Source organism: Erithacus rubecula, assembly GCF_903797595.1.
Source record: "Erithacus rubecula genome assembly, chromosome: 4".
Lineage (NCBI taxonomy): Eukaryota > Metazoa > Chordata > Aves > Passeriformes > Muscicapidae > Erithacus > Erithacus rubecula.
Genome location: NC_136686.1, coordinates 39,248,925 through 39,261,868, shown reverse-complemented (window position 1 = coordinate 39,261,868; position 12,944 = coordinate 39,248,925). Strand labels below are relative to the sequence as shown.

Below are 12,944 nucleotides of genomic sequence, written 5' to 3'. Positions count from 1 at the left end.
GGTTTTGATATGCTTTTATGCCTTTTAACATAATTGTCAATATTTCTCTGTCTGGTTTATTTGCCTTGTTTCTCCTGCTTGAGAAAATACTACATACCATGTGTTATACGCTTAAATTGGTTTTGGTACATACAAACCAGTGTGTTGGATATTAAGTACTGATCCTATTCTTCATTTGCATTAGTGAGATGAAGTTTCTTGCATATTCTTAAAATGGAAATTTCAGTTTTGAAATTGGAAGGTAACATGAGCATCATTGCTACTTAATGATTTCTGATTTAAGAGATAATTTTGAAATACTTGGTCAGTGTCTTGCATAAATTAAATCATATTTCTATTGCCTTATATCCTAATTATACCATGTTACTTTGCAGAATGTGTTTTCTACAGTTTCTGAAAATCAGTCTTTTCTTTGGCATGACATGAGTTGAACACTCAGAAATTGAGATTCATTAAATAACTGGTCAATTAAAAAAATAATTTCTGAGTCCTCATTGAAAGCTGAACAGTTGTAAGATTTTTTTTTTTTTTTTCCTAGAGAAGCTTCTTTTAACGTTTGCATGCACAGATGAGACAGACGTGCATCCAATAGAGAATGAATCTGGAGAATTATTTCAACAGGTTTTAAAATAATATTGATTTTGTTTGTTTGCCTATTTCAATTAATATTTTTTTTCAACTACTTTGGCATCAACATTTATGTTTTGTATAAGTTTTGTCTCAGACATGTTGGCAAAAAATCAAATCCAAAGCCCAAGTTTCATATAGATTTAATTGCTGGAAACTTCTATTAAAATATTCTGTGAAAAGTTTTACATAATTTTGTTTCAATAATAAAGACTGGTTGGTGTCCTACCCTCTTTTCCCCCCTCCCCTATGTGTAAGACTTCTGAAATTGAGAGAAGGAAAAAAAGTTTGTGGTAGATATTTCTCTCATCTGGCCCTAGTTATTAACTCCTTTTTATATTCCTCCCTAATTTGGTTCAGGATCTGATTGTTCAAGGTAAAAACCAATTTTCTTCATTGTAGCAGATCTGTGGCTGTGCTCATTCCACTCTGTTGGCCAATGGTGTCTTTGGACATGCCCATGCATCTGTATTTCTTGCAGGAAATAATGAGTCTGATAATTGTAAAGAAGGAACTGAGTACATGCTGGATACCAGGAAACAATCTAAAGAGTAAGAAAACAGTTACCGAGAATAAAATTTACCTAAATCTAGTGTTTAATCACACCGCTTGATGAAGAAAGTATCAGCTATTAAACATCCCTGAAATTCTGTGTTGATAAATTCTTTCAGATAAAACCCAGCAGTTTTTCCCAGTTGGCTGTATTGTTTCCTATATCTGTTGAATGATTTCACAGTTGAAAGCTTTCTGGCATGGCAGTTCTTCTCCAGTAATGGCATGTTGTTCTGTACCGGTCAGCTGAGGTGAGAATGGCCATTGGAAAAATGCTTCAGGGTGTCAACAAGCCACAAATAGTTTTCTAAAATACCTGTGACTGTGCCATAGCATACAAAGAAAGATGCCTTTAATTTTATGTGAAAGTACAGGATTTATGCCTGGCTTTGCTAGAAAAGGGCAGAAAGAAAAAGGCAGCAGATCACCACAGAGAGATGCAAACTGTGCTGGGAGGGGAGAGTTGAGTGCTTCTTTTCTAAGAAGTGCATAAGGTTATACATGTTACTGAGCCTGCCCACATTTTCTTGCATAATCCTTTCCACCTCCTTGCATGACTTAACTCAGAATATAGTACAGGCAGGGTCAATGAGGGTGAACCAAAAGCTCTGGTCATGAGACTAAAAGGTGACCTTGTTAGACTGTGATGCCAAATCTCAGCTGAGGCCTCTTGAGATCCTTGAGTTGTGAGCACAAATACTAAAATATTGGAGAAATAAGAGACTGTTTAAATAAGATCAATGCGATGAAGAAATCAAGCCCTCAAAAAATGTTACTCATGCAATGCTAATCCCTCAGAATGCTTTCCTGATTTGTTTATGGCAAAATTTTGTTTCTTTTTTTATGAGTGAATTCTACTTTGGCATTGCAAAATGCTAATCTGCTCCTTTTCTGTGCATGTCTTTTAAAGAAGGACTTGCTCATGCTGCAAAATGCAAACAGGCAATAACTTGATTAGTGCTGAATATGTGGACTTTGCATGTATAGTTCCAGCTAAGTGATGTGTAACACCAAAGCCAGCTTTAATTTCATTTTTTCCAGTAAATCAGTACATATCAGGATGAACACTGGACTTTTTTTACAGATTGCTTCTTTCATTTGCAAAAAATAAAAAGAAAATATTCTTGCTGCATTTGTATTCCAGATTTTCAAAATTGAAATGTCATATTTTTCCAGTAGAGCAACTTGAATATTGGATTTCCACTTGGCCCACTGAAGATGGAATCTGTTGTATCCAGAATAATCAAAAATATTTATTTCTTTGCCTAGGAAAAATAATGTGGATGAACTGTAGAGGGACTGTTGCTAGCATGCAGTCAACAAATTAGCACTGCTACTAGGCTTCATTCACTTGCAATTAAAAATGTGATTGGCACTGAAATGCCAAGTTTTTACTGAAGACAAATGAGAATATTTTTTTCAGAGACTGGAGTATTAGCTTTAATTTGTAATGGTTTCGCATATCACTAAAACTTCTCATCTGAAATGTTGGCTTTAATGATTTTTTTCTCTTTTCAGCTAAAACCAGACTTGCTCACCCTGCAAAGTATATATATCTATAAATCTTGAATGACTGTACTAGACCAAATAAGAAAATCACATTAAAATAATAGAAGTTTTACTTTTTTTTTTTTTTAGGGAGGGAAACTTTTTTAGACTTTTTTTTTTTTTTTTAATTTTATCTTATTTGATTTTGGAAGAGAGAAAAGTTTCTGAAATGGCCTTTGCTCCATTAAGGTAAAGTGATTTGCATAAACAAAGCACTGATGGTTTTTCACAAATAAGGGAAAATAAATACATCACAAAAATTATGATATTTGGGATTCCCCACTACCACTCTCATTTCAGAAAGTTTTATGCAGAACCTAATTTCTTTTATGTTGCCCTGGATCAAGAGAAACTTAATGATCTCACAGTATTTTGAACACACAGATTCCCCTGCCTATCTGCAGACAGCCTGCCTGTTGTTTTTTAATTGTTGACACCACTTTGGTGGCAGTGCTACAGTGATAAATGCTTTAAAAATGCAGATAGGCTAAGTAAGTTGTGGCAGTGATCTGTGCAAAAGGCAGCTTCAAAGGGCAGAAATAATCCAAGGTTAGAGACCTTTCATTGAGTAGAATACATAGGCTCCCACTAAAAACTGAATGAGGAAAATAGAAGCTTATGGACAGTTTATTCTACAACAGCTCCCCCTCATTGCTGAATTCCCATAAAGGCCAGAAAATGATAACAACACCAGTTATATATCTATATTTGTAACTTATATATTTATCTATATCTGTATCTATATCTATAGCTATAGCTATATCTATATCTAATCTATATCCATATCATCTATATATAATCTATATAATCTATCTATCTATCTATCTATCTATCTATCTATCTATCTATCTATCTATCTATCTATCTACATACACACATTCATACATAGATACATATATAGGGGCACTTAAACTGTAACTGTGAGGTTTTCATAGTTGGAGAAAATGGTCTTGTTTGCTGTTTGCATTGGAGACCATATTTGACCAGGTCTCATTTAATTCACTACACTACAGTAAAGTTTGATACAGAAAGGACTATAAGTTTCACATGTTAGCTTAGTATGTGATAATAAAAATAACCATGTATATAAAGTCTGGCAATTAAAACCTCAAAGAGCTGCTGTATGATAGTAAGGGCCCATAAATTTCTTTTCCTAGTTGACTTACAGGGCTAAAGTTGTGCTTCTAAAATGGTCAGAAATGCCCCAACTTTTATTATGATGGATTTGTACTCCCATTTGGTATATTAAGTAAACAGCATGAGGTAATTTTTTAATTTTCTACATTTTAGAGATTACCTGTTAAATGGCGTGTCACACTGTTGGTTTATTTTAAGTGATGTGGGTAGTTCTTTTTTTAGGCACTTGGATAATAACTCCATGTTTTCTAAGCTGGGTACATTAGCCTATGTATAAAATAAACATTGTAATTCAGAAAGGCTGCATATTTTTCACTTTCAGCTACTCAGCATTGATATCCAGATAAAACAAAAATCTACGACCAATTATTCTATTTAAATTTATCTGTATGCACATTCTTCTGTGAAGTGTAATATCCCAGAATGGAGATAATAATTCTATTTTGGATAATGCTTTGTTAATAAAATATATCTTTCTTTGTGATTGATAGGGATAAAGACCCCATTTTGAATTGTTAGGGAGCCATTTTATGTCAGACCCATGATGCAAATATGCCCTAGAGCCATCTTTGCTGTGCTTAAATAGACACTTTATTTCAAGTGCTTTATTAGCAATTATCAATGATTTTGAAGTTACTTAGCAGCACATGGCAGGGTGATAGTAAATTATTTCACATCAGAGCATGTATGTGGGATATATTAAACTAAATAAACCATCACTTTCCTCTGTTGACAGACAAAAAAATTCTTTGAAGTAAGGTGTAGCTGTGCATAGGTTCTTCATAAAGACTTATTCACATATTGGTTATGTGAACTATGAAATGGTCAATTATTTTTTCATTACGTGATTATGAGGGAGGCCTGAGTACAACCTTTTTGTTTAGCTTATGTCGACATCATTACTATGGCTCAGAAATTTTGACAACTCGGAGTGATTTTTGATATTCTATAATCATTTCTGACAAAGGATATTGTCCTGTTTTGCTGTCTTAGGTTTTAAGAGAAAGATGCTGTTTGTAATGATTTTCTTTCAAACTGTGTTAACTTGTATGTTTTTATTATAATCACAAAAAAACCCCCCAAACACTAAATAATTCCACAGTATCTGCAATAACATATTTTCCAATGAACTTTGGAGGCATTCCTCATGCAGAAGCTAAAATACAGAATATTTCAGTGAATACTATGAAAGTTTTTAAGAGGGTGAGTGTGAATGACTCAAGGCTCAGACAATGGACAGAACAGCCTTTTCCAAATGTTAGGAGCAACCCATAGCAATGAAAAATGCAGAAAGATGGGGTGTATTCTACTGGATGATTTTGTTTCTTGACATTTTAAGGAAGCAGGATAAACCAGGGCATTTATAAAAGAAAAAATTATAATGGGTGATTCTACCACTGGTCTGAAGTACATCTGATGAGCATTAAGTAATGCTCATAAAAAAAAAAAAAAAAGCAATTAAGTAATCAATCACTCAGTCTTAATCTTAACCTTAAATCTACTGAAGTATTGCGTTAGCTTTACACGTGATTTTTGTCCTACGTGCCTCAAAGAAGGTGTTTGTTTTATGTTTGTTTTTTTCCCTGCATCACAGAAGCCATGCAACTTTATATGGCAGGAGTTCCCATTTGTTTGGATTTGTATTTATGTTTTCTTGCAGTGCTTCTGGTCACAGTTTTGGTCAAGTATTCTTATTAAGAACTATATAACTATATAAAGCTCTGTGTTTGGCTTTTCTAATAGTACTCAATTCAATATAACGGAATAAATATTCTAAGTGCAGAGTTTCATTCTGTTTATTTTATATCTAAGAGCAATTCAATTATTAGACTACCTGTTCTAAACCTGTTTTTTGTGGGACAGCCTTCCAGATCAGAATTAATTGTCAAATGCAAATGAAGTTCAAGGGAGCTTTTTTTAAAAAAAAAACTTCAGTGAGCACTCATGGTTTATTTTGCAGGAGGTAGATGCATACATATCCACTTGGTAGAAACCAACACCTACCTGCATGTTCAAATGTGGGATGTGAAAAGTATTCAAAGTTTGCATCATTCAAAATCAGATTGTTGCATTATGTTATTGCTTTTCTGCTCTGTTATTGTCCTGATGTGTAAGGTATGGGTTCCCCACTCTGTCTTTTCTAGAAATATTAAAGAAGGAGTCTGTATTTAAAAAAAAAAAAAAATCACTTATATTCAGAATTTGTACATCATCTTTGCATATCTATTTTTTTTTTCCTTTTAATGGTTGTAAAAAAAAATCCATGAACTGGCATATTAAAATAATAATCTTATTTAGGGATGGTGCTAGAAAAAGGCTATGATTTTCTTTTGATTGGTGGAAATTAAACAGTACTTTATGTTAATCTACCATTTAAAATATTCTCAGCTGTAATGGGTAGTAATAATAGCTGTTTGTTATGTGTATGAACTGGAAATGTATTCAAGACTATAGCTAACCCTACACAGCAGGTTTAGATCTTATGCAGAGCAGGTAGAAGCTAAAGCCATTATGTCTCATGCGTTCCACCTCAAAATCCTGTTTTGTTTTGCAGAGGGTTTATAGATTTACTCACATATTGAAGATGAAAACAACACATTTACTTCATCTTTTTGCTCTCTGATATTTGCTCTGGAAATCTGAACAGGTACATTCTGTTACTGTCCTTTTTAACTTCCTAAAAATTCAAGATTTGTCAGTGCTGCATCTTTTAACAGTCAGTTTTATTATGCAGGAGCCAATCACAATTTTTGCTACAAAGGCCAAATAAAAAACTCTGTGCATTGAAATTTCATTCCATAGGTACTATCATCTACATACCTTGTACCATTTCCTGAGATACACAATCACAAGCCCCCAGCTTACATATGTTCTTCCATGATATGCTTCTTTCATCATGTAAAGGGTACAATAAATGCATGTGGCATTTTACAGGCATGTTTTTTTGAATTGTATTAGGGAAAAAGGAAAGAAACAAACCATGATTTTCTATACATAAAAGCCACTTGTCTGGAGTTCATTAGGGCAGAATTAGTTTTACCCAGTGTTTCTTTTTACATATAAACATTTTGTTCACTGATGAATTTTACAATGCTTCACTCCAAGGGAAGAAAAGAAAAAGGACAAACTCAAATTCCTTGTTCAATATTCCAATTGCAAAATATAATGAAAATGAAATAATCATGTTAGGGTTTAATAGAAAATAGTTTTTATGCTTGAATCAGATTGCAGCAAGAAAAACTTCTCCTCAGGAACATGTCACAGTGTACCTAGTAATATTTTCAGAGATGAGAGAAATATTGAAAAGTGTGTTTGGAGAAGAATCTGAAAAGAAACCATATTGTAATTAAACTGAGTCATCCCAGGAGGTGGTGGTTGTTTCATCTGCAGCTATTGACTGAGAAAGAATCTAGCTAAATAAAACTTGAATGGAGTTCAAATCCATTTACTTCCCTTTGAAGGCAGTCAGGCTGTATGTGAAAGTTTATGTATAGGAAAGTCTGTGCATATCTATGCATAGGTAGGTAATAGTTTAAGACTTCAGTGAAAAGAAGTAAAAGATATGTTTTTAAAGGCTTTAGAAGAACACACAAACTCTAGAGTTGTTTTGTACACAAAGAAGAATATTACTGTCTTGAAGAGTGCAAGTGGTCTTCAGGGGACTATAATTCTCAGGCTCTGAATCCCAGAATTCTTTTGGTTTTCAAGGAAAAACCTTGAGGTTTACACAACTTGACTAGCTCTTTTTTGTCTTGTTATCAAGACAAAATGAATAGGTGTGCAGAGTGCGCTGTACATGTTTCTATGTATTAGAAACAATTTTGCATATAGAAAGTGTGTCTAAACTCTTATGAGTGCATGGGCCTTCAGCAGATCTCAGGATAAACCAAATGTGTATATACATCTGCTTTTTACAAGGAACAACACGACTCAGTGTTTTGCCTCTGAACTGATTAAACTTCTGTCCTGAAAGGGACAAGACTAATTTCTTAGATTGATGAGATTGTTGCCCTACACTGGATATGGTTTACTCTTGATTTATTAAGCTTCCTGGTAAATATGACTTAACTAGTCCCTTCTGTGAATATTTTTCTTGTGCCCTTTTGCTAATTGCAAGATGCAAATGCCACAGAGATCTTTGTATTTCTTTTCTCATTTGCTACATATTTTTGTAAACTCTACTAGTGTTTCTATGTAGCTATTATAGTCAAATTTTGAGGATCTGAAATTTATTGTTCTAGATTCTAAATAATAAGGGGTATTATGTTATCTCAGTTTGCAGAAAAATAATCTGAAGTGTAAAGCTTTTCTTGCGATGATGCAGAAATTTAAAAGCTGATGCTTGTGAGTCTGTTTACATAAGTATGGCTTTGGCAAAGAGGGGTTATGTAGAGCAAAGCACTTTGGTATGTGGGAAAAGTGTCACAGCTAAGAGTCCAGCACACCTCAACAAAAATGAATCTTGTAGAGGATTTATCAGGTTTCTTTTGTGCAATGAATCACTGCTACCCCATATTCTCTGTCAAGCAAAATGAGAAATTTGCCAGCTAAAACACAGCTAATGCTTAAGCAAGTTAATATCCTGTAGCTAACAGACTATTGCACTTCAGGGCTTCAGCTTTCAGGTCTACCTTTGGGTCTGCAACCCAGGCAGTTGCCTATTTGGATTGTCCATACTAAGAAAAAGAGTTCCTCTTGCCTTAATGTTTGAAAGGAGCATGAGGCTGAGATTGCTGGCAAGTTCTAGTCAAAAGGTTTATGTTCCAGAAGGCTTATGTTTCTCATTGTAAAGGAATTGGAATATAGATGGTATTAACCCAAATCCATAGTGCTGGAATTAAATGGAAAATCTATAATAGGAGATTCAAATATGGAAGATATGACCAAAAAATTGGGACAAAATTGATTCTTCAGAAATTCTTGATATCAGCATGAGAAAGGAGATCCTTTTATTTTATTTTATCTTTTTACGAAAGATCTGAAACTTCTCATAAATTCTTCAGTGGTTGGTCATCTCTTTGAGTGTATTGGCAAGCACCCAACAACTTTTCAGTGCCACTGTGCCAGAGCAGAACCACGGGCTTCATGTGTATATTCTGGGTATTCCATTAGGAATACCCAGGTAGTGACAGAATAAAAAAGTTACAAATGATGCATGTATAAACAATATGATTTACATAAAACCCTTGATAGATTCTAAAGCTTGTTAAGCTTGCTGGAAATTGGTTGATGTTTGTTTTTGCTGTTGCATTGTAGAACTGTTCTCTAAGAGGTACAGCAATGTGTTGTACTCTGGGTGTTGCACACTTTCTACGTTAGGAAAAAGTGTCTCTGTAATAATCAAGAGAGGTTTTTTGATCTCCCCATGCTCAGTTTCTTACAATGGGTGGAGGAGTACATGTCAGAATTTGATTAAACCATCTTGGTCTTTAAAGTTGTTTTGTATATATACCACAGGTCATCTCATTAACACTTGGACAAAGTACATAGTAAGTTTGTAATTAAACATCCTCTTCCTTCCCATGGAAATCAAATACAATCACAAATTCTTCCTTCCCTGTATTTGTTTATGTTAGAGCATTGCCACTGCCTAAATTATGTTAGCTTTGGTACATACTTCAAATGAATTTTTTTATCATTATGTTCCAGACTGGACGAATAAACATCATACGTGTACTTATTTTATGTAGCACCATGCCATGATACTCAAACAAGGCTAAGTTCCCTCAATGGGATACTGAGCTAGCACAGCTCTTCTGCTTCTATTTGTCATGTCTAGTCATCAGGAGATGGCAAGTGTGTCTGTGAAGTACTTCACTGTCCCATGTAAATGTATGCCTCCTTTGTTTAGCTATTTGCTCAAAATTGTGGGTTATTAGATAGGAATAGAGTTTCTTTTATGATTTCTCTCCAGCATAAATAGCAGCAAAAGAAAGACAGAAAATTGAGTGGAATGGACATGGCTGGTGACTTTAATGTTGGGTGGTTAGACAAGTTAAATTCCCCTGCACAGTCCTCAAGGTGTTATTAACATCTGATTTCTGCAGAAGGGGCAAGTGCATCTTCAGGGATAGCCCCTGGATGGTCCCAAGCACAAGCACTGTGCTAACACACCTGGCATGATACTGTGTGATTACGTGTTGGCCAGGAACTGGAAACTGTTGGAGAGGGGAGCATACTTTGCTGTCACATTTTGCTTTTTTTAGAGCCATGGCTATCACTGGTTATGAGATAAAAGTTAATGAAAATTGGTGCCTCCAGCTAGGAAAAAATCTCTGTTAGATGTCTCTGTGAAAATAATGTTGAAATTCTATAACTCTTCCACTTTGTTTGGCAAAGTCACACTGATTTAGTTCTAAAACTGATTTTTTTATAAATGCATAAAAAAATTTCACCTCTTCTGTTAGTGGGAAAGAATTTTCTTTCTTTCTTTCTTTCTTTCTTTCTTTCTTTCTTTCTTTCTTTCTTTCTTTCTTTCTTTCTTTCTTTCTTTCTTTCTTTCTTTCTTTCTTTCTTTCTTTCTTTCTTTCTTTCTTTCTTTCTTTCTTTCTTTCTTTCTTTCTTTCTTTCTCTTTCTCTTTCTCTCTTTCTCTCTTTCTCTTTCTCTCTTTCTTTCTCTCTGTCTTTCTTTCTCTCTCTTTTTTTTCTTTCATTCTCTCTCTCTCTCTCTCTCTCTCTTTCTCCCAGTTCACACTTCTAAAAGACTATGTCATCAGAAGCATTCCTAAGTTTGTCCATTTTATTAGTAATAGAGAAAAATTTCTTAAACTAGTAATAATTTCCACATTGGCAGGAATAAATGAAATGTGAAGCCTGTATAAAAATTCTACAGTCTGGAGTTGTTTTCCAGCCTTGGCCTGCTGCATATTCCCTGTCATATGCTCTTAGGAACAGAATCCAGATCAGTTTACTTGCTATTACATAATCTAAGTAGTTGTCACTAAGACTTAAGCCTTAGTAACTATTTTCACCCATGGGAGTCATGTGTTGTGCGAGAATAGAAGAAAAATACTTTCCCAGTATGGGACAGATGTTTCTTTTAGGCCAGGATTAAAAAGAGTGGTAGGACAGGTACAAAAAATACACTGGGCCATAATACTGGAGCAGAGAAGACAGCCAAGGGCTGGATTCTGATGACAAGAGCCCAGAGTAACTTCTATAAAGCTTACAGAGATTAATCTCAGAAGAATTTCAATTGGAATCTATTGCATCTTCCTTATTTCAAATGCTCAGCTGTTAGATAAATATTTAGGTGAATATTATCTTCAGCAATAAATTAATTAAATATTGCCACTTCCAAATTACATGTTTATATAAAAAGATACGAATTTGGATTTTGGAAATATTAAGTAGTGGTACAGCCTAATAGGCTAGCTTTTCCCATAATTGACATTTTTTCCTGCAGCTTAGTATTGAAAGAAGGGTATTAAAATGAATATCTGTTACTATTGATAATAGAAATTCTGCTGCTTTAGAAATATTATGTTATTTATTTTCTTAGAAATGTTCAGCAGCTGTGCAGATAACTCCATTTTCACTGACTTAAAACCTTGGTTCTTCCATTTATAAAATATTACAATTGCATGAACCTACAAGTCCTCGTTTCCAAACATCAGAATTCATCAGATATATATCAAACATATGGCTCCAAATTGACATGAATTCTGTTATTCTGGGAAGTCTTCTTTTTAAAACATTTATTCAATGTGAGATTTGGAGAAGATGACTGTGGTGATGTAGTTTAAAGTGTGGTGTTACCAAAAATAGTTCAATATTGCTCCAAAAAGAGTTAAAAATATCAATCATCTGTAAGTTGTCACTCTGGTAACCACCATACTTAAATATGAGGGATTAGTGCTAGAATTTAAGAGATCGTATGAGTGGTTAGAAATTAATTAAAAATTTTATCAATACTCTTGCAGTGTAGGGAGCTAAGACTTTTACTTACAAAGGGTTAAGGTGAGTTTATTAAAACTAGTTCTTTAATGGCAGGACAAATTTTTGGTTTGGGTCTTTTTGAAACATTGATTAGTTTGGTGGTTTATTTTTTCAGCTCAACAGAATTTGTCATCAACTATAATCAACTTTTTGTTAAATCTGTTCAATTATTCAGACTGGATCGCTGGCATTTTCAATTTAGCCATCAACTGTTCATTTTAGTGCACTTCGGCTTGAGTGGAGTGACAACCTCTTTAGGTTAGATATTCTATTAGCTGTCTTTTTGAAGTAATTAAAACAGAATTGCAATCACTTTGGTTGGAATTCATTTCACTTAACTCTAGTCATATTGGCATTTAGTCATCCAGAGTAAGCCAGTGAAATAGGTTTCCCTTAAAAACAGTAAAAAAAGATAATAACAGAAGACATGATGAATAGAAGCCCAGCTTATGACTATGATTTGGATACAGATAATGGATTCCCATGAGATTGTGGCAGCACAACATATGAAATTTCAAATAAATAAACAACTAGAAAACTAAAATGGGGAAAAATAATATTAATTATAAATACTGAATTAATATTAGTTTTGGCAGATTATGTTTGTTATCTCACTACTGGCTTAGCAATGCTCCAAATCTGATATCAATGATGTAACAATTCCAATATATTTGCAATGTAATTTTCTCAGATGGAGGTTCCAGTACTGTAAAAACCTCACTTAACTGACTTAGTAATAAGTATTGGCCATAGTGCAAATGAAATTTTAATTACACTAACAGTGTAATTTATATGTTTTTGCTTTTTTATAGGGGAGTATCTTTCAGGACTCACATGTGTGTCAGTAATTCTATATTGAGTCTTCCTAGAAGAAGAATGGCATTACATGATATGCATTTATTCTTGGTCAAGGTGGATTAGACCTTCAAATGCACTCTGCAGTGGTGCAGCCTCAGCTTGAATATGTGTGCATTTGAATATGTGTGCAGTTGAATATGTGTGCAGTTGAAAACTGCATGCAGTTTTGGCCACCACAATATAAAAAAGACATAAAACTATTAGAGAGTGTCCAGAGGAGTGTAACAAAGATGGTGAAAGGCCTTGAGAGGAAGCTGTGTGAGGAGTGGCTGAGGTCACTTGGT

The 12,944-nt window shown here is 34.1% G+C and overlaps 1 protein-coding gene across 3 annotated transcripts in view; it reads left to right on the top strand.

The window, feature by feature from the left end:
• The window catches only part of SLC16A7 (solute carrier family 16 member 7), a 78,787-nt gene that overhangs the window by 26,013 nt on the left and 39,830 nt on the right, over positions 1–12,944 (top strand). The window contains exon 2 of one of the 3 annotated variants that reach the window (XM_079304691.1): positions 6,419–6,511. The exons of the other annotated variants lie outside the window; for them this stretch is intronic. The gene's annotated coding sequence lies outside the window, so the exon portion shown is untranslated. The remainder of the gene's footprint in view (positions 1–6,418; positions 6,512–12,944) is intronic. 3 annotated transcript variants of the gene reach the window in all.